Here is a 23459-nt window from a genome sequence, read left to right as displayed (position 1 = left end):
TATTTGAACCCTAACTAGCAAAACCCGAAGCTAGGGTTAGGGTTTTATTCCCATAAAATGTAGACAGTTTTTGATGGCATGGCTGTGTTTTAGGGCTGAAAGGATACTTAGGAATATAGTTCTTTCAATGTTTTCTCAACATTTTTTTCTGACCTATATGGCTGTATACAGTGTTTTGCCCCAAAAAGGAATGGTGTCTGAACTGATCTACAAGCAACAGTAAGAAAGAACCTGATTTAACTTTTAAACTCTTGCCGTGGGCTTTGAAATCACAGGCATATTAACAGATAAAGCCAAAATGTATTAGTTGTTTCGGACTTTTAGGCCACTTAAGCCTAAACGTTCATTCATTCAGCACTCCGTTCAACACAAAATTTCCAATGAAAGAATACCTTTCAACAATTACGTTGACCAATACTGACACACTAATTTGGTTTTGGCACTGTTGTATTGTCTTTTCAGACTCATTCTTTGATTCAGAGAAGAAAATTTTCCAGTCAAATGAGTGGAATATTGAGATAATTGTCATTGAGAAATATTTGAACCCTAACCCTAACTAGCAAAACCTGAAGCTAGGGTTAGGGTTTTACAGTATTCCCATACAATGTAGACAGCACTTTTTGATGGCATGGCTGTGTTTTCGGGCTGAAAGGATACTTAGAAATATAGTTCTTTCAATGTTTTCTCAACATTTTTTTCTGACCTATATGGCTGTATACAGTGCTTTCCCCAAAATGGAATGGTGTCTGAACTGATCTACAAGCAACAGTAAGAAAGAACCTGATTTAACTTTAAAATTCTTGCCGTGGGCTTTGAAATCACAGGCATATTAACAGATAAAGCCAGAATGTATTAGTTGTTTAGGACTTTTAGGCCACTTAAGCCTAAACGTTCATTCATTCAGAATCCGTTCAACACAAAATTTCCAATGAAAGAATACCTTTCAACAATTAAGTTGACCATTCCTGACACACTAATTTGGTTTTGGCACTGTTGTATTGTCTTTTCAGATTCATACTTTGATTCAGAGAAGCAAATTTTCCAGTCAAATGAGTGCAATATTGAGATAATTGTCTTTGAGAAATATTTTAACCCTAACTAGCAAAACCCGAAGCTAGGGTTAGGGTTTTATTCCCATAAAATGTAGACATTTTTTGATGGCATGGCTGTGTTTTCGGGCTGAAAGGATACTTAGGAATATTGTTCTTTCAATGTTTTCTCAACATTTTTTTCTGACCTATATGGCTGTATACAGTGCTTTCCCCAAAAAGGAATGGTGTCTGAACTGATCTACAAGCAACAGTAAGAAAGACCCTGATTTAACTTTTAAACTCTTGCCATGGGCTTTGAAATCACAGGCATATTAACAGATAAAGCCAAAATGTATTAGTTGTTTCGGACTTTTAGACCACTTAAGTTTAAACGTTCATTCATTCAGAATCCGTTCAACACAAAATTTCCAATGAAAGAATACCTTTCAACAATTAAGTTGACCATTCCTGACACACTAATTTGGTTTTGGCACTGTTGTATTGTCTTTTCAGACTCATTCTTTGATTCAGAGAAGAAAATTTTCCAGTCAAATGAGTGGAATATTGAGATAATAGTCTTTGAGGAATATTTGAACCGTAACCCTAACTAGCAAAACCTGAAGCTAGGGTTAGGGTTTTATTCCCATACAATTTCGACAGCACTTTTTGATGGCATGGCTGTGTTTTCGGGCTGAAAGGATACTTAGGAATATAGTTCTTTCAATGTTTTCTTAACATTTTTTTTGACCTATATGGCTGTATACAGTTCTTTGCCCCAAAAAGGAATGGTGTCTGAACTGATCTACAAGCAACAGTAAGAAAGACCCTGATTTAACTTTTAAACTCTTACCATGGGCTTTGAAATCACAGGCATATTAACAGATAAAGCCAAAATGTATTAGTTGTTTCAGACTTTTAGGCCACTTAAGCCTAAACGTTCATTCATTCAGCACTCCGTTCAACACAAAATTTCCAATGAAAGAATACCTTTCAACAATTACGTTGACCAATACTGACACACTAATTTGGTTTTGGCACTGTTGTATTGTCTTTTCAGACTCATTCTTTGATTCAGAGAAGAAAATTTTCCAGTCAAATGAGTGGAATATTGAGATAATTGTCTTTGAGGAATATTTGAACCCTAACACTAACTAGCAAAACCTGAAGCTAGGGTTAGGGTTTTATTCCCATACAATGTCGACAGCACTTTTTGATGGCATGGCTGTGTTTTCGGGCTGAAAGGATACTTAGGAATATAGTTCTTTCAATGTTTTCTCAACATTTTTTTCTGACCTATATGGCTGTATACAGTGCTTTCCCCAAAATGGAATGGTGTATGAACTGATCTACAAGCAACAGTAAGAAAGACCCTGATTTAACTTTTAATCTCTTGCCATGGGCTTTGAAATCACAGGCATATTAACAGATAAAGCCAAAATGTATTAGTTGTTTCGGACTTTTAGGCCACTTAAGCCTAAACGTTCATTCATTCAGAATCCGTTCAACACAAAATTTCCAATGAAAGAATACCTTTCAACAATTAAGTTGACCATTCCTGACACACTAATTTGGTTTTGGCACTGTTGCATTGTCTTTTCAGACTTATACTTTGATTCAGAGAAGCAAATTTTCCAGTCAAATGAGTGCAATATTGAGATAATTGTCTTTGAGAAATATTTGAACCCTAACTAGCAAAACCCGAAGCTAGGGTTAGGGTTTTATTCTCATACAATGTAGACAGTTTTTGATGGCATGGCTGTGTTTTAGGGCTGAAAGGATACTTAGGAATATAGTTCTTTCAATGTTTTCTCAACATTTTTTTCTGACCTATATGGCTGTATACAGTGCTTTCCCCAAAAAGGAATGGTGTCTGAACTGATCTACAAGCAACAGTAAGAAAGACCTTGATTTAACTTTTAAACTCTTGCCATGGGCTTTGAAATCACAGGCATATTAACAGATACAGCCAGAATGTATTAGTTGTTTGGGACTTTTAGGCCACTTAAGCGTAAACGTTCATTCATTCAGCACTCCGTTCAACACAAAATTTCCAATGAAAGAATACCTTTCAACAATTACGTTGACCTTTCCTGACACACTAATTTGGTTTTGGCACTGTTGTATTGTCTTTTCAGATTCATACTTTGATTCAGAGAAGCAAATTTTCCAGTCAAATGAGTGGAATATTGAGATAATTGTCTTTGAGAAATATTTGAACCCTAACTAGCAAAACCCGAAGCTAGGGTTAGGGTTTTATTCCCATAAAATGTAGACAGTTTTTGATGGCAAGGCTGTGTTTTCAGGCTGAAAGGATACTTAGGAATATAGTTCTTTCAATATTTTCTCAACATTTTTTTCTGACCTATATGGCTGTATACAGTGCTTTGCCCCAAAAAGGAATGGTGTCTGAACTGATCTACAAGCAACAGTAAGAAAGAACCTGATTTAACTTTTAAACTCTTGCCGTGGGCTTTGAAATCACAGGCATATTAACAGATAAAGCCAAAATGTATTAGTTGTTTTGGACTTTTAGGCCACTTAAGCCTAAACGTTCATTCATTCAGAATCCGTTCAACACAAAATTTCCAATGAAAGAATACCTTTCAACAATTAAGTTGACCATTCCTGACACACTAATTTGGTTTTGGCATTGTTGTATTGTCTTTTCAGTCTTATACATTGATTCAGAGAAGCAAATTTCCAGTCAAATGAGTGCAATATTGAGATAATTGTCTTTGAGGAATATTTGAACCCTAACTAGCAAAATCCGAAGCTAGGGTTAGGGTTTTATTCCCAAAAAATGTAGACAGTTTTTGATGGAATGGCTGTTTTTTCGGGCTGAAAGGATACTTAGGAATATAGTTCTTTCAATGTTTTCTCAACATTTTTTTCTGACCAATATGGCTGTATACAGTTCTTTGCCCCAAAAAGGAATGGTGTCTGAACTGATCTACAAGCAACCATAAGAAAGAACCTGATTTAACTTTTAAACTCTTGCCGTGAGCTTTGAAATTACAGGCATATTAACAGAGAAAGCCAAAATGTATTAGTTGTTTTGGACTTTTAGGCCACTTAAGCCTAAACGTTCATTCATTCAGAATCCGTTCAACAAAAAATTTCCAATGAAAGAATACCTTTCAACAATTAAGTTGACCATTCCTGACACACTAATTTGGTTTTGGCACTGTTGTATTGTCTTTTCAGACTTATACTTTTATTCAGAGAAGCAAATTTTCCAGTCAAATGAGTGCAATATTGAGATAATTCTTTGAGAAATATTTGAACCCTAACTAGCAAAACCCGAAGCTAGGGTTAGGGTTTTATTCCCATAAAATGTAGACAGTTTTTGATGGCATGGCTGTGTTTTAGGGCTGAAAGGATACTTAGGAATATAGTTCTTTCAATGTTTTCTCAACATTTTTTTCTGACCTATATGGCTGTATACAGTGTTTTGCCCCAAAAAGGAATGGTGTCTGAACTGATCTACAAGCAACAGTAAGAAAGAACCTGATTTAACTTTTAAACTCTTGCCGTGGGCTTTGAAATCACAGGCATATTAACAGATAAAGCCAAAATGTATTAGTTGTTTCGGACTTTTAGGCCACTTAAGCCTAAACGTTCATTCATTCAGCACTCCGTTCAACACAAAATTTCCAATGAAAGAATACCTTTCAACAATTACGTTGACCAATACTGACACACTAATTTGGTTTTGGCACTGTTGTATTGTCTTTTCAGACTCATTCTTTGATTCAGAGAAGAAAATTTTCCAGTCAAATGAGTGGAATATTGAGATAATTGTCCTTGAGGAATATTTGAACCCTAACCCTAACTAGCAAAACCTGAAGCTAGGGTTAGGGTTTTACAGTATTCCCATACAATGTAGACAGCACTTTTTGATGGCATGGCTGTGTTTTCGGGCTGAAAGGATACTTAGAAATATAGTTCTTTCAATGTTTTCTCAACATTTTTTTCTGACCTATATGGCTGTATACAGTGCTTTCCCCAAAATGGAATGGTGTCTGAACTGATCTACAAGCAACAGTAAGAAAGAACCTGATTTAACTTTAAAATTCTTGCCGTGGGCTTTGAAATCACAGGCATATTAACAGATAAAGCCAGAATGTATTAGTTGTTTAGGACTTTTAGGCCACTTAAGCCTAAACGTTCATTCATTCAGAATCCGTTCAACACAAAATTTCCAATGAAAGAATACCTTTCAACAATTAAGTTGACCATTCCTGACACACTAATTTGGTTTTGGCACTGTTGTATTGTCTTTTCAGATTCATACTTTGATTCAGAGAAGCAAATTTTCCAGTCAAATGAGTGCAATATTGAGATAATTGTCTTTGAGAAATATTTTAACCCTAACTAGCAAAACCCGAAGCTAGGGTTAGGGTTTTATTCCCATAAAATGTAGACATTTTTTGATGGCATGGCTGTGTTTTCGGGCTGAAAGGATACTTAGGAATATTGTTCTTTCAATGTTTTCTCAACATTTTTTTCTGACCTATATGGCTGTATACAGTGCTTTCCCCAAAAAGGAATGGTGTCTGAACTGATCTACAAGCAACAGTAAGAAAGACCCTGATTTAACTTTTAAACTCTTGCCATGGGCTTTGAAATCACAGGCATATTAACAGATAAAGCCAAAATGTATTAGTTGTTTCGGACTTTTAGACCACTTAAGTTTAAACGTTCATTCATTCAGAATCCGTTCAACACAAAATTTCCAATGAAAGAATACCTTTCAACAATTAAGTTGACCATTCCTGACACACTAATTTGGTTTTGGCACTGTTGTATTGTCTTTTCAGACTCATTCTTTGATTCAGAGAAGAAAATTTTCCAGTCAAATGAGTGGAATATTGAGATAATAGTCTTTGAGGAATATTTGAACCGTAACCCTAACTAGCAAAACCTGAAGCTAGGGTTAGGGTTTTATTCCCATACAATTTCGACAGCACTTTTTGATGGCATGGCTGTGTTTTCGGGCTGAAAGGATACTTAGGAATATAGTTCTTTCAATGTTTTCTTAACATTTTTTTTGACCTATATGGCTGTATACAGTTCTTTGCCCCAAAAAGGAATGGTGTCTGAACTGATCTACAAGCAACAGTAAGAAAGACCCTGATTTAACTTTTAAACTCTTACCATGGGCTTTGAAATCACAGGCATATTAACAGATAAAGCCAAAATGTATTAGTTGTTTCAGACTTTTAGGCCACTTAAGCCTAAACGTTCATTCATTCAGAATCCGTTCAACACAAAATTTCCAATGAAAGAATACCTTTCAACAATTAAGTTGACCATTCCTGACACACTAATTTGGTTTTGGCACTGTTGCATTGTCTTTTCAGACTTATACTTTGATTCAGAGAAGCAAATTTTCCAGTCAAATGAGTGCAATATTGAGATAATTGTCTTTGAGAAATATTTGAACCCTAACTAGCAAAACCCGAAGCTAGGGTTAGGGTTTTATTCCCATACAATGTAGACAGTTTTTGATGGCATGGCTGTGTTTTCGGGCTGAAAGGATACTTAGGAATATAGTTCTTTCAATGTTTTCTCAACATTTTTTTCTGATCTATATGGCTGTATACAGTGCTTTGCCCCAAAAAGGAATGGTGTCTGAACTGATCTACAAGCAACAGTAAGAAAGAACCTGATTTAGCTTTTAAACTCTTGCCGTGGGCTTTGAAATCACAGGCATATTAACAGATAAAGCCAAAATGTATTAGTTGTTTTGGACTTTTAGGCCACTTAAGTCTAAACGTTCATTCATTCAGAATCCGTTCAACACAAAATTTCCAATGAAAGAATACCTTTCAACAATTAAGTTGACCATTCCTGACACACTAATTTGGTTTTGGCACTGTTGTATTGTCTTTTCAGATTCATACTTTGATTCAGAGAAGCAAATTTTCCAGTCAAATGAGTAGAATATTGAGATAATTGACTTTGAGAAATATTTGAACCCAAACCCTAAGTAGCAAAACCCGAAGCTAGGGTTAGGGTTTTATTCCCATACAATGTAGACAGTTTTTGATGGCATGGCTGTGTTTTAGGGCTGAAAGGATACTTAGGAATATAGTTCTTTCAATGTTTTCTCAACATTTATTTCTGACCTATATGGCTGTATACAGTGCTTTCCCCAAAATGGAATGGTGTATGAACTGATCTACAAGCAACAGTAAGAAAGAACCTGATTTAACTTTTAAACACTTGCCGTGGGCTTTGAAATCACAGGCATATTAACAGATTAAGCCAAAATGTATTAGTTGTTTTGGACTTTTAGGCCACTTAAGCCTAAACGTTCATTCATTCAGAATCCGTTCAACACAAAATTTCCAATGAAAGAATACCTTTCAACAATTAAGTTGACCATTCCTGACACACTAATTTGGTTTTGGCACTGTTGTATTGTCTTTTCAGACTCATACTTTGATTCAGAGAAGCAAATTTTCCAGTCAAATGAGTGCAATATTGAGATAATTGTCTTTGAGAAATATTTGAACCCTAACTAGCAAAACCCGAAGCTAGGGTTAGGGTTTTATTCCCATAAAATGTAGACATTTTTTGATGGCATGGCTGTGTTTTAGGGCTGAAAGGATACTTAGGAATATAGTTCTTTCAATGTTTTCTCAACATTTTTTTCTGACCTATATGGCTGTATACAGTTCTTTGCCCCAAAAAGGAATGGTGTCTGAACTGATCTACAAGCAACAGTAAGAAAGACCCTGATTTAACTTTTAAACTCTTACCATGGGCTTTGAAATCACAGGCATATTAACAGATAAAGCCAAAATGTATTAGTTGTTTCAGACTTTTAGGCCACTTAAGCCTAAACGTTCATTCATTCAGCACTCCGTTCAACACAAAATTTCCAATGAAAGAATACCTTTCAACAATTACGTTGACCAATACTGACACACTAATTTGGTTTTGGCACTGTTGTATTGTCTTTTCAGACTCATTCTTTGATTCAGAGAAGAAAATTTTCCAGTCAAATGAGTGGAATATTGAGATAATTGTCTTTGAGGAATATTTGAACCCTAACCCTAACTAGCAAAACCTGAAGCTAGGGTTAGGGTTTTATTCCCATACAATGTCGACAGCACTTTTTGATGGCATGGCTGTGTTTTCGGGCTGAAAGGATACTTAGGAATATAGTTCTTTCAATGTTTTCTCAACATTTTTTTCTGACCTATATGGCTGTATACAGTGCTTTCCCCAAAATGGAATGGTGTATGAACTGATCTACAAGCAACAGTAAGAAAGACCCTGATTTAACTTTTAATCTCTTGCCATGGGCTTTGAAATCACAGGCATATTAACAGATAAAGCCAAAATGTATTAGTTGTTTCGGACTTTTAGGCCACTTAAGCCTAAACGTTCATTCATTCAGAATCCGTTCAACACAAAATTTCCAATGAAAGAATACCTTTCAACAATTAAGTTGACCATTCCTGACACACTAATTTGGTTTTGGCACTGTTGCATTGTCTTTTCAGACTTATACTTTGATTCAGAGAAGCAAATTTTCCAGTCAAATGAGTGCAATATTGAGATAATTGTCTTTGAGAAATATTTGAACCCTAACTAGCAAAACCCGAAGCTAGGGTTAGGGTTTTATTCCCGTACAATGTAGACAGTTTTTGATGGCATGGCTGTGTTTTCGGGCTGAAAGGATACTTAGGAATATAGTTCTTTCAATGTTTTCTCAACATTTTTTTCTGATCTATATGGCTGTATACACTGCTTTGCCCCAAAAAGGAATGGTGTCTGAACTGATCTACAAGCAACAGTAAGAAAGAACCTGATTTAGCTTTTAAACTCTTGCCGTGGGCTTTGAAATCACAGGCATATTAACAGATAAAGCCAAAATGTATTAGTTGTTTTGGACTTTTAGGCCACTTAAGTCTAAACGTTCATTCATTCAGAATCCGTTCAACACAAAATTTCCAATGAAAGAATACCTTTCAACAATTAAGTTGACCATTCCTGACACACTAATTTGGTTTTGGCACTGTTGTATTGTCTTTTCAGATTCATACTTTGATTCAGAGAAGCAAATTTTCCAGTCAAATGAGTAGAATATTGAGATAATTGACTTTGAGAAATATTTGAACCCAAACCCTAAGTAGCAAAACCCGAAGCTAGGGTTAGGGTTTTATTTCCATACAATGTAGACAGTTTTTGATGGCATGGCTGTGTTTTAGGGCTGAAAGGATACTTAGGAATATAGTTCTTTCAATGTTTTCTCAACATTTATTTCTGACCTATATGGCTGTATACAGTGCTTTCCCCAAAATGGAATGGTGTATGAACTGATCTACAAGCAACAGTAAGAAAGAACCTGATTTAACTTTTAAACACTTGCCGTGGGCTTTGAAATCACAGGCATATTAACAGATTAAGCCAAAATGTATTAGTTGTTTTGGACTTTTAGGCCACTTAAGCCTAAACGTTCATTCATTCAGAATCCGTTCAACACAAAATTTCCAATGAAAGAATACCTTTCAACAATTAAGTTGACCATTCCTGACACACTAATTTGGTTTTGGCACTGTTGTATTGTCTTTTCAGACTCATACTTTGATTCAGAGAAGCAAATTTTCCAGTCAAATGAGTGCAATATTGAGATAATTGTCTTTGAGAAATATTTGAACCCTAACTAGCAAAACCCGAAGCTAGGGTTAGGGTTTTATTCCCATAAAATGTAGACATTTTTTGATGGCATGGCTGTGTTTTAGGGCTGAAAGGATACTTAGGAATATAGTTCTTTCAATGTTTTCTCAACATTTTTTTCTGACCTATATGGCTGTATACAGTGCTTTGCCCAAAAAGGAATGGTGTCTGAACTGATCTACAAGCAACAGTAAGAAAGACCTTGATTTAACTTTTAAACTCTTGCCATGGGCTTTGAAATCACAGGCATATTAACAGATACAGCCAGAATGTATTAGTTGTTTCGGACTTTTAGGCCACTTAAGCGTAAACGTTCATTCATTCAGCACTCCGTTCAACACAAAATTTCCAATGAAAGAATACCTTTCAACAATTACGTTGACCATTCCTGACACACTAATTTGGTTTTGGCACTGTTGTATTGTCTTTTCAGATTCATACTTTGATTCAGAGAAGCAAATTTTCCAGTCAAATGAGTGCAATATTGAGATAATTGTCTTTGAGAAATATTTGAACCCTAACTAGCAAAACCCGAAGCTAGGGTTAGGGTTTTATTCCCATACAATGTAGACAGTTTTTGATGGCATGGCTGTGTTTTCGGGCTGAAAGGATACTTAGGAATATAGTTCTTTCAATGTTTTCTCAACATTTTTTTCTGATCTATATGGCTGTATACAGTGCTTTGCCCCAAAAAGGAATGGTGTCTGAACTGATCTACAAGCAACAGTAAGAAAGAACCTGATTTAGCTTTTAAACTCTTGCCGTGGGCTTTGAAATCACAGGCATATTAACAGATAAAGCCAAAATGTATTAGTTGTTTTGGACTTTTAGGCCACTTAAGTCTAAACGTTCATTCATTCAGAATCCGTTCAACACAAAATTTCCAATGAAAGAATACCTTTCAACAATTAAGTTGACCATTCCTGACACACTAATTTGGTTTTGGCACTGTTGTATTGTCTTTTCAGATTCATACTTTGATTCAGAGAAGCAAATTTTCCAGTCAAATGAGTAGAATATTGAGATAATTGACTTTGAGAAATATTTGAACCCAAACCCTAAGTAGCAAAACCCGAAGCTAGGGTTAGGGTTTTATTCCCATACAATGTAGACAGTTTTTGATGGCATGGCTGTGTTTTAGGGCTGAAAGGATACTTAGGAATATAGTTCTTTCAATGTTTTCTCAACATTTATTTCTGACCTATATGGCTGTATACAGTGCTTTCCCCAAAATGGAATGGTGTATGAACTGATCTACAAGCAACAGTAAGAAAGAACCTGATTTAACTTTTAAACACTTGCCGTGGGCTTTGAAATCACAGGCATATTAACAGATTAAGCCAAAATGTATTAGTTGTTTTGGACTTTTAGGCCACTTAAGCCTAAACGTTCATTCATTCAGAATCCGTTCAACACAAAATTTCCAATGAAAGAATACCTTTCAACAATTACGTTGACCAATACTGACACACTAATTTGGTTTTGGCACTGTTGTATTGTCTTTTCAGACTCATTCTTTGATTCAGAGAAGAAAATTTTCCAGTCAAATGAGTGGAATATTGAGATAATTGTCTTTGAGGAATATTTGAACCCTAACCCTAACTAGCAAAACCTGAAGCTAGGGTTAGGGTTTTATTCCCATACAATGTCGACAGCACTTTTTGATGGCATGGCTGTGTTTTCGGGCTGAAAGGATACTTAGGAATATAGTTCTTTCAATGTTTTCTCAACATTTTTTTCTGACCTATATGGCTGTATACAGTGCTTTCCCCAAAATGGAATGGTGTATGAACTGATCTACAAGCAACAGTAAGAAAGACCCTGATTTAACTTTTAATCTCTTGCCATGGGCTTTGAAATCACAGGCATATTAACAGATAAAGCCAAAATGTATTAGTTGTTTCGGACTTTTAGGCCACTTAAGCCTAAACGTTCATTCATTCAGAATCCGTTCAACACAAAATTTCCAATGAAAGAATACCTTTCAACAATTAAGTTGACCATTCCTGACACACTAATTTGGTTTTGGCACTGTTGCATTGTCTTTTCAGACTTATACTTTGATTCAGAGAAGCAAATTTTCCAGTCAAATGAGTGCAATATTGAGATAATTGTCTTTGAGAAATATTTGAACCCTAACTAGCAAAACCCGAAGCTAGGGTTAGGGTTTTATTCCCATACAATGTAGACAGTTTTTGATGGCATGGCTGTGTTTTAGGGCTGAAAGGATACTTAGGAATATAGTTCTTTCAATGTTTTCTCAACATTTTTTTCTGACCTATATGGCTGTATACAGTGCTTTCCCCAAAAAGGAATGGTGTCTGAACTGATCTACAAGCAACAGTAAGAAAGACCTTGATTTAACTTTTAAACTCTTGCCATGGGCTTTGAAATCACAGGCATATTAACAGATACAGCCAGAATGTATTAGTTGTTTCGGACTTTTAGGCCACTTAAGCGTAAACGTTCATTCATTCAGCACTCCGTTCAACACAAAATTTCCAATGAAAGAATACCTTTCAACAATTACGTTGACCATTCCTGACACACTAATTTGGTTTTGGCACTGTTGTATTGTCTTTTCAGATTCATACTTTGATTCAGAGAAGCAAATTTTCCAGTCAAATGAGTGCAATATTGAGATAATTGTCTTTGAGAAATATTTGAACCCTAACTAGCAAAACCCGAAGCTAGGGTTAGGGTTTTATTCCCATACAATGTAGACAGTTTTTGATGGCATGGCTGTGTTTTCGGGCTGAAAGGATACTTAGGAATATAGTTCTTTCAATGTTTTCTCAACATTTTTTTCTGATCTATATGGCTGTATACAGTGCTTTGCCCCAAAAAGGAATGGTGTCTGAACTGATCTACAAGCAACAGTAAGAAAGAACCTGATTTAGCTTTTAAACTCTTGCCGTGGGCTTTGAAATCACAGGCATATTAACAGATAAAGCCAAAATGTATTAGTTGTTTTGGACTTTTAGGCCACTTAAGTCTAAACGTTCATTCATTCAGAATCCGTTCAACACAAAATTTCCAATGAAAGAATACCTTTCAACAATTAAGTTGACCATTCCTGACACACTAATTTGGTTTTGGCACTGTTGTATTGTCTTTTCAGATTCATACTTTGATTCAGAGAAGCAAATTTTCCAGTCAAATGAGTAGAATATTGAGATAATTGACTTTGAGAAATATTTGAACCCAAACCCTAAGTAGCAAAACCCGAAGCTAGGGTTAGGGTTTTATTCCCATACAATGTAGACAGTTTTTGATGGCATGGCTGTGTTTTAGGGCTGAAAGGATACTTAGGAATATAGTTCTTTCAATGTTTTCTCAACATTTATTTCTGACCTATATGGCTGTATACAGTGCTTTCCCCAAAATGGAATGGTGTATGAACTGATCTACAAGCAACAGTAAGAAAGAACCTGATTTAACTTTTAAACACTTGCCGTGGGCTTTGAAATCAAAGGCATATTAACAGATTAAGCCAAAATGTATTAGTTGTTTTGGACTTTTAGGCCACTTAAGCCTAAACGTTCATTCATTCAGAATCCGTTCAACACAAAATTTCCAATGAAAGAATACCTTTCAACAATTACGTTGACCATTCCTGACACACTAATTTGGTTTTGGCACTGTTGTATTGTCTTTTCAGACTCATACTTTGATTCAGAGAAGCAAATTTTCCAGTCAAATGAGTGCAATATTGAGATAATTGTCTTTGAGAAATATTTGAACCCTAACTAGCAAAACCCGAAGCTAGGGTTAGGGTTTTATTCCCATACAATGTAGACAGTTTTTGATGGCATGGCTGTGTTTTAGGGCTGAAAGGATACTTAGGTATATAGTTCTTTCAATGTTTTCTCAACATTTTTTTCTGACCTATATGGCTGTATACAGTGCTTTGCCCCAAAAAGGAATGGTGTCTGAACTGATCTACAAGCAACAGTAAGAAAGACCTTGATTTAACTTTTAAACTCTTGCCATGGGCTTTGAAATCACAGGCATATTAACAGATACAGCCAGAATGTATTAGTTGTTTCGGACTTTTAGGCCACTTAAGCGTAAACGTTCATTCATTCAGCACTCCGTTCAACACAAAATTTCCAATGAAAGAATACCTTTCAACAATTACGTTGACCATTCCTGACACACTAATTTGGTTTTGGCACTGTTGTATTGTCTTTTCAGATTCATACTTTGATTCAGAGAAGCAAATTTTCCAGTCAAATGAGTGCAATATTGAGATAATTGTCTTTGAGAAATATTTTAACCCTAACTAGCAAAACCCGAAGCTAGGGTTAGGGTTTTATTCCCATACAATGTAGACAGTTTTTGATGGCATGGCTGTGTTTTCGGGCTGAAAGGATACTTAGGAATATAGTTCTTTCAATGTTTTCTCAACATTTTTTTCTGATCTATATGGCTGTATACAGTGCTTTGCCCCAAAAAGGAATGGTGTCTGAACTGATCTACAAGCAACAGTAAGAAAAAACCTGATTTAGCTTTTAAACTCTTGCCGTGGGCTTTGAAATCACAGGCATATTAACAGATAAAGCCAAAATGTATTAGTTGTTTTGGACTTTTAGGCCACTTAAGTCTAAACGTTCATTCATTCAGAATCCGTTCAACACAAAATTTCCAATGAAAGAATACCTTTCAACAATTAAGTTGACCATTCCTGACACACTAATTTGGTTTTGGCACTGTTGTATTGTCTTTTCAGATTCATACTTTGATTCAGAGAAGCAAATTTTCCAGTCAAATGAGTAGAATATTGAGATAATTGAATTTGAGAAATATTTGAACCCTAACCCTAACTAGCAAAACCCGAAGCTAGGGTTAGGGTTTAATTCCCATACAATGTAGACAGTTTTTGAGGGCATGGCTGTGTTTTAGGGCTGAAAGGATACTTAGGAATATAGTTCTTTCAATGTTTTCTCAACATTTTTTTCTGATCTATATGGCTGTATACAGTGCTTTGCCCCAAAAAGGAATGGTGTCTGAACTGATCTACAAGCAACAGTAAGAAAGAACCTGATTTAACTTTTAAATTCTTGCCGTGGGCTTTGAAATCACAGGCATATTAACAGATAAAGCATAAATGTATTAGTTGTTTTGGACTTTTAGGCCACTTAAACCTAAACGTTCATTCATTCAGCACTCCGTTCAACACAAAATTTCCAATGAAAGAATACCTTTCAACAATTACGTTGACCATTCCTGACACACTAATTTGGTTTTGGCACTGTTGTATTGTCTTTTCAGATTCATACTTTGATTCAGAGAAGCAAATTTTCCAGTCAAATCAGTGCAATATTGAGATAATTGTCTTTGAGAAATATTTTAACCCTAACTAGCAAAACCCGAAGCTAGGGCTAGGGTTTTATTCCCATACAATGTAGACAGTTTTTGATGGCATGGCTGTGTTTTCGGGCTGAAAGGATACTTAGGAATATAGTTCTTTCAATTTTTTCTCAACATTTTTTTCTGACCTATATGGCTGTATACAGTGCTTTCCCCAAAAAGGAATGGTGTCTGAACTGATCTACAAGCAACAGTAAGAAAGACCCTGATTTAACTTTTAAACTCTTACCATGGGCTTTGAAATCACAGGCATATTAACAGATAAAGCCAAAATGTATTAGTTGTTTCAGACTTTAAGGCCACTTAAGCCTAAACGTTCATTCATTCAGCACTCCGTTCAACAAAAAATTTCCAATGAAAGATTACCTTTCAACAATTACGTTGACCATTCCTGACACACTAATTTGGTTTTGGCACTGTTGTATTGCCTTTTCAGATTCATACTTTGATTCAGAGAAGCAAATTTTCCAGTCAAATGAGTAGAATATTGAGATAATTGACTTTCAGAAATATTTGAACCCTAACCCTAACTAGCAAAACCCGAAGCTAGGGTTAGGGTTTTATTCCCATACATTGTAGACAGTTTTTAAAGGCCTGGCTGTGTTTTAGGGCTGAAAGGATACTTAGGAATATAGTTCTTTCAATGTTTTCTCAACATTTTTTCTGATCTATATGGCTGTATACAGTGCTTTCCCCAAAAAGGAATGGTGTCTGAACTGATCTACAAGCAACAGTAAGAAAGACCCTGATTTAACTTTTAATCTCTTACCATGGGCTTTGTAATCACAGGCATATTAACAGATAAAGCCAAAATGTATTAGTTGTTTTGGACATTTAGGCCACTTAAGCCTAAACGTTCATTCATTCAGCACTCCGTTCAACACAAAATTTCCAATGATAGAATACCTTTCAACAATTAAGTTGACCATTCCTGACACACTAATTTGGTTTTGGCACTGTTTTATTGTCTTTTTAGATTCATACTTTGATTCAGAGAAGCAAATTTTCCAGTCAAATGAGTAGAATATTGAGATAATTGACTGTGAGAAATATTTGAACCCTAACCCTAACTAGCAAAACCCGAAGCTAGGGTTAGGGTTTTATTCCCATACAATGTAGACAGTTTTTGAGGGCATGGCTGTGTTTTAGGGCTGAAAGGATACTTAGGAATATAGTTCTTTCAATGTTTTCTCAACATTTTTTTCTGACCTATAGGGCTGTATACAGTTCTTTGCCCCAAAAAGGAATGGTGTCTGAACTGATCTACAAGCAACAGTAAGAAAGACCCTGATTTAACTTTTAAACTCTTGCCATGGGCTTTGAAATCACAGGCATATTAACAGATAAAGCCAAAATGTATTAGTTGTTTCAGACTTTTAGGCCACTTAAGCCTAAACGTTCATTCATTCAGCACTCCGTTCAACAAAAAATTTCCAATGAAAGATTACCTTTCAACAATTACGTTGACCATTCCTGACACACTAATTTGGTTTTGGCACTGTTGTATTGTCTATTCAGATTCATACTTTGATTCAGAGAAGCAAATTTTCCAGTCAAATGAGTAGAATATTGAGATAATTGACTTTCAGAAATATTTGAACCCTAACCCTAACTAGCAAAACCCGATGCTAGGGTTAGGGTTTTATTCCCATACAATGTAGACAGTTTTTGAGGGCATGGCTGTGTTTTAGGGCTGAAAGGATACTTAGGAATATAGTTCTTTCAATGTTTTCTCAACATTTTTTTCTGACCTATAGGGCTGTATACAGTTCTTTGCCCCAAAAAGGAATGGTGTCTGAACTGATCTACAAGCAACAGTAAGAAAGACCCTGATTTAACTTTTAAACTCTTGCCATGGGCTTTGAAATCACAGGCATATTAACAGATAAAGCCAAAATGTATTAGTTGTTTCAGACTTTTAGGCCACTTAAGCCTAAACGTTCATTCATTCAGCACTCCGTTCAACAAAAAATTTCCAATGAAAGATTACCTTTCAACAATTACGTTGACCATTCCTGACACACTAATTTGGTTTTGGCACTGTTGTATTGTCTATTCAGATTCATACTTTGATTCAGAGAAGCAAATTTTCCAGTCAAATGAGTAGAATATTGAGATAATTGACTTTCAGAAATATTTGAACCCTAACCCTAACTAGCAAAACCCGAAGCTAGGGTTAGGGTTTTATTCCCATACATTGTAGACAGTTTTTAAAGGCCTGGCTGTGTTTTAGGGCTGAAAGGATACTTAGGAATATAGTTCTTTCAATGTTTTCTCAACATTTTTTTCTGACCTATATTGCTGTATACAGTGCTTTGCCCCAAAAAGGAATGGTGTCTGAACTGATCTACAAGCAACAGTAAGAAAGAACATGATTTGACTTTTATACTCTTGCTATGGGATTTAAAATCACAGGCATATTAACAGATAAAGCCAAAATGTATTAGTTGTTTCGGAGTTTTAGGCCACTTAAGCGTAAACGTTCATTCATTCAGCACTCCGTTCAACACAAAATTTCCAATGAAAGAATACCTTTCAACAATGAAGTTGACCATTCCTGACACACTAATTTGGTTTTGGCACTGTTGTATTGTCTTTTCAGATTCATACTTTGATTCAGAGAAGCAAATTTTCCAGTCAAATGAGTGCAATATTGAGATAATTGTCTTTGAGAAATATTTGAACCCTAACCCTAACTAGCAAAACCAGAAGCTAGGGTTAGCGTTTTATTCCCATACAATGTAGACAGTTTTTGAGGGCATGGCTGTTTTTTCGGGCTGAAAGGATACTTAGGAATATAGTTCTTTCAATGTTTTCTCAACATTGTTTTCTGACCTATATGGCTGTATACAGTGCTTTCCCCAAAAAGGAATGGTGTCTGAACTGATCTACAAGCAACAGTAAGAAAGAACCTGACTTAACTTTTAAACTCTTGCCGTGGGCTTTGAAATCACAGGCATATTAACAGATAAAGCCAAAATGTATTAGTTGTTTTGGACTTTTAGGCCACTTAAGCCTAAACGTTCATTCATTCAGAATCCGTTCAACACAAAATTTCCAATGAAAAAATACCTTTCAACAATTACGTTGACCATTCCTGACACACTAATTTGGTTTTGGCACTGTTGTATAGTCTTTTCAGATTCATACTTTGATTCAGAGAAGCAAATTTTAAAGTCGAATGAGTGGAATATTGAGATAATTGTCTTTGAGAAATATTTGAACCCTAAACCTAACTAGCAAAACCTGAAGCTAGGGTTACCGTTTTATTCCCATACAATGTAGACAGCAGTTTTTGATGGCATGGCTGTGTTTTAGGGCTGAAAGGATACTTAGGAATATAGTTCTTTCAATGTTTTCTCAACATTTTTTTCTGACCTATATGGCTGTATACAGTGCTTTCCCCAAAAAGGAATGGTGTCTGAACTGATCTACAAGCAACAGTAAGAAAGAACCTTATTTAACTTTTAAACTCTTGCCGTGGGCTTTGAAATCACAGGCATATTAACAGATAAAGCCAAAATGTATTAGTTTTGGACTTTTAGGCCACTTAAGCCTAAACGTTCATTCATTCAGCACTCCGTTCAACAATAATTTCCAATGAAAGAATACCTTTCAACAATTACGTTGACCATTCCTGACACACTAATTTGGTTTTGGCACTGTTGTATTGTCTTTTCAGATTCATACTTTGATTCAGAGAAGCAAATTTCCAGTCAAATGAGTGGAATATTGAGATAATTGACTTTGAGAAATATTTGAACCCTAAACCTAAATAGCGAAACCCGAAGCTAGGGTTAGGGTTTTATTCCCATACAATGTAGACAGTTTTTGAGGGCATGGCTGTGTTTTAGGGCTGAAAGGATACTTAGGAATATAGTTCTTTCAATGTTTTCTCAACATTTTTTTCTGATCTATATGGCTGTATACAGTGATTTCCCCAAAATGGAATGGTGTATGAACTGATCTACAAGCAACAGTAAGAAAGACCCTGATTTAACTTTTAATCTCTTGATATGGGCTTTGAAATCACAGGCATATTAACAGATAAAGCCAAAATGTATTAGTTGTTTCGGACTTTTAGGCCACTTAAGCCTAAACGTTCATTCATTCAGAATCCGTTCAACACAAAATTTCCAATGAAAGAATACCTTTCAACAATTAAGTTGACCATTCCTGACACAGTAATTTGGTTTTGGCACTGTTGTATTGTCTTTTCAGACTTATACTTTGATTTAGAGAAGCAAATTTTCCAGTCAAATGAGTGTAATATTGAGATAATTGTCTGAGAAATATTTGAACCCTAACTAGCAAAACCCGAAGCTAGGGTTAGGGTTTTATTCCCATAAAATGTAGACAGTTTTTGATGGCATGGCTGTTTTTTCGGGCTGAAAGGATACTTAGGAATATAGTTCTTTCAATGTTTTCTCAACATTTTTTTCTGACCTATATGGCTGTATACAGTTCTTTGCCCCAAAAAGGAATGGTGTCTGAACTGATCTACAAGCAACAGTAAGAAAGAACCTGACTTAACTTTTAAACTCTTGCCGTGTGCTTTGAAATCACAGGCATATTAACAGATAAAGCCAAAATGTATTAGTTGTTTTGGACTTTTAGGCCACTTAAGTCTAAACGTTCATTCATTCAGAATCCGTTCAACACAAAATTTCCAAGGAAAGAATACCTTTCAACAATTAAGTTGACCATTCCTGACTCACTAATTTGGTTTTGGCACTGTTGTATTGTCTTTTCAGATTCATACTTTGATTCAGAGAAGCAAATTTTCCAGTCAAATGAGTAGAATATTGAGATAATTGACTTTGAGAAATATTTGAACCCTAACCTTAACTAGCAAAACCCGAAGCTATGGTTAGGGTTTTATTCCCATTCAATGTAGACAGTTTTTGAGTGCATGGCTGTGTTTTAGGGCTGAAAGGATACTTAGGAATATTGTTCTTTCAATGTTTTCTCAAAAATTTTTTCTGACCTATATTGCTGTATACAGTGCTTTGCCCCAAAAAGGAATGGTGTCTGAACTGATCTACAAGCAACAGTAAGAAAGAACATGATTTGACTTTTATACTCTTGCTATGGGATTTGAAATCACAGGCATATTAACAGATAAAGCCAAAATGTATTAGTTGTTTCGGAGTTTTAGGCCACTTAAGCGTAAACGTTCATTCATTCAGCACTCCGTTCAACACAAAATTTCCAATGAAAGAATACCTTTCAACAATTACGTTGACCATTCCTGACACACTAATTTGGTTTTGGCACTGTTGTATTGTCTTTTCAGATTCATACTTTGATTCAGAGAAGCAAATTTTCCAGTCAAATGAGTGGAATATTGAGATAATTGACTTTGAGAAATATTTGAACCCTAACCCTAACTAGCAAAACCCGAAGCTAGGGTTAGCGTTTTATTCCCATACAATGTAGACAGTTTTTGAGGGCATGGCTGTGTTTTAGGGCTGAAAGGATACTTAGGAATATAGTTCTTTCAATGTTTTCTCAACATTTTTTTCTGACCTATATGGCTGTATACAGTGCTTTCCCCAAAAAGGAATGGTGTCTGAACTGATCTACAAGCAACAGTAAGAAAGAACCTGATTTAACTTTAAAATTCTTGCCGTGGGCTTTGAAATCACAGGCATATTAACAGATAAAGCCAAAATGTATTAGTTGTTTTGGACTTTTAGGCCACTTAAGCCTAAAAGTTCATTCATTCAGAATCCGTTCAACACAAAATTTCCAATGAAAGAATACCTTTCAACAATTACGTTGACCATTCCTGACACACTAATTTGGTTTTGGCACTGTTGTATTGTGTTTTCAGACTCATACTTTGATTCAGAGAAGCAAATTTTAAGGTCGAATGAGTGCAATATTGAGATAATTGTCTTTGAGAAATATTTGAACCCTAACTAGCAAAACCCGAAGCTAGGGTTAGGGTTTTATTCCCATAAAATGTAGATAGTTTTTGATGGTATGGCTGTTTTTTCGGGCTGAAAGGATACTTAGGAATATAGTTCTTTCAATGTTTTCTCAACATTTTTTTCTGACCTATATGGCTGTATACAATTCTTTGCCCCAAAAAGGAATGGTGTCTGAACTGATCTACAAGCAACAGTAAGAAAGAACCTGGCTTAACTTTTAAACTCTTGCCGTGTGCTTTGAAATCACAGGCATATTAACAGATAAAGCTAAAATGTATTAGTTGTTTTGGACTTTTAGGCCACTTAAGCCTAAACGTTCATTCATTCAGAATCCGTTCAACACAAAATTTCCAATGAAAGAATACCTTTCAACAATTCAGTTGATCATTCCTGACACACTAATTTGGTTTTGGCACTGTTGTATTGTCTTCTCAGATTCATACTTTGATTCAGAGAAGCAAATTTTCCAGTCAAATGAGTAGAATATTGAGATAATTGACTTTGAGAAATATTTGAACCCTAACCCTAACTAGCAAAACCTGAAGCTAGGGTTAGGGTTTTATTCCCATTCAATGTAAACAATTTTTGAGGGAATGGCTGTGTTTTAGGGCTGAAAGGATACTTAGGAATATTGTTCTTTCAATGTTTTCTCAAAATTTTTTTCTGACCTATATGGCTGTATACAGTTTCTTTGCCCCAAAAAGGAATGGTGTCTGAACTGATCTACAAGCAACAGTAAGAAAGAACATGATTTGACTTTTAATCTCTTGCTATGGGATTTGAAATCACAGGCATATTAACAGATAAAGCCAAAATGTATTAGTTGTTTCGGACTTTTAGGCCACTTAAGCGTAAACGTTCATTCATTCAGCACTCCGTTCAACACAAAATTTCCAATGAAAGAATACCTTTCAACAATTACGTTGACCATTCCTGACACACTAATTTGGTTTTGGCACTGTTGTATTGTCTTTTCAGATTCATACTTTGATTCAGAGAAGCAAATTTCCAGTCAAATGAGTGGAATATTGAGATAATTGACTGTGAGAAATATTTGAACCCTAACCCTAACTAGCAAAACCCGAAGCTAGGGTTAGGGTTTTTTTCCCATACAATGTAGACAGTTTTTGAGGGCATGGCTGTTTTAGGGCTGAAAGGATACTTAGGAATATAGTTCTTTCATTGTTTTCTCAACATTTTTTTCTGAACTATATGGCTGTATACAGTTCTTTGCCCCAAAAAGGAATGGTGTCTGAACTGATCTACAAGCAACAGTAAGAAATAACCTGATTTAACTTTTAAACTCTTGCCGTGGGCTTTGAAATCACAGGCATATTAACAGATAAAGCCAAAATGTATTAGTTGTTTCGGACTTTTAGGCCACTTTAGCCTAAACGTTCATTCATTCAGCACTCCGTTCAGCACAAAATTTCCAATGAAAGAATACCTTTCAACAATTACGTTGACCATTACTGAAACACTAATTTGGTTTTGGCACTGTTGTATTGTCTTTTCAGACTCATACTTTGATTCAGAGAAGCAAATTTTCCAGTCAAATGAGTGGAATATTGAGATAATTGTCTTTGAGAAATATTTGAACCCTAACCCTAACTAGCAAAACCTGAAGCTAGGGTTAGGGTTTTATTCCCATACAATGTAGACAGCAGTTTTTAATGGCATGGCTGTGTTTTAGGGCTGAAAGGATACTTAGGAATATAGTTCTTTCAATGTTTTCTCAAAATGTTTTTCTGATCTATATGGCTGTATACAGTGCTTGGCCCCAAAAAGGAATGGTGTCTGAACTGATCTACAAGCAACAGTAAGAAAGAACATGATTTAACTTTTAAACTCTTGCCATGGGCTTTGAAATCACAGGCATATTAACAGATAAAGCCAAAATGTATTAGTTGTTCCAGACTTTTAGGCCACTTAAGCCTAAACATTCATTCATTCAGTAGTCCGTTCAACACAAAATTTCCAATCAAAGATTACCTTTCAACAATTAATTTAACCATTGCTGACACACTAATTTGGTTTTGGCACTGTTGTATTGTCTTTTCAGACTTATACTTTGATTCAGAGAAGCAAATTTTCCAGTCAAATGAGTGCAATATTGAGATAATTGTCTTTGAGAAATATTTGAACCCTAACTAGCAAAACCCGAAGCTAGGGTTAGGGTTTTATTCCCATAAAATGTAGACAGTTTTTGATGGTATGGCTGTTTTTTCGGGCTGAAAGGATACTTAGGAATATAGTTCTTTCAATGTTTTCTCAACATTTTTTTCTGACCTATATGGCTGTATACAGTTCTTTGCCCCAAAAAGGAATGGTGTCTGAACTGATCTACAAGCAACAGTAAGAAAGAACCTGGCTTAACTTTTAAACTCTTGCCGTGTGCTTTGAAATCACAGGCATATTAACAGAT

The sequence above is a fragment of the Atractosteus spatula genome, chromosome 5, assembly GCF_055471065.1.
Source record: "Atractosteus spatula isolate fAtrSpa1 chromosome 5, fAtrSpa1.hap1, whole genome shotgun sequence".
Classification (NCBI taxonomy): Eukaryota; Metazoa; Chordata; class Actinopteri; order Semionotiformes; family Lepisosteidae; genus Atractosteus; species Atractosteus spatula.
This window is presented reverse-complemented; position numbering follows the sequence as displayed.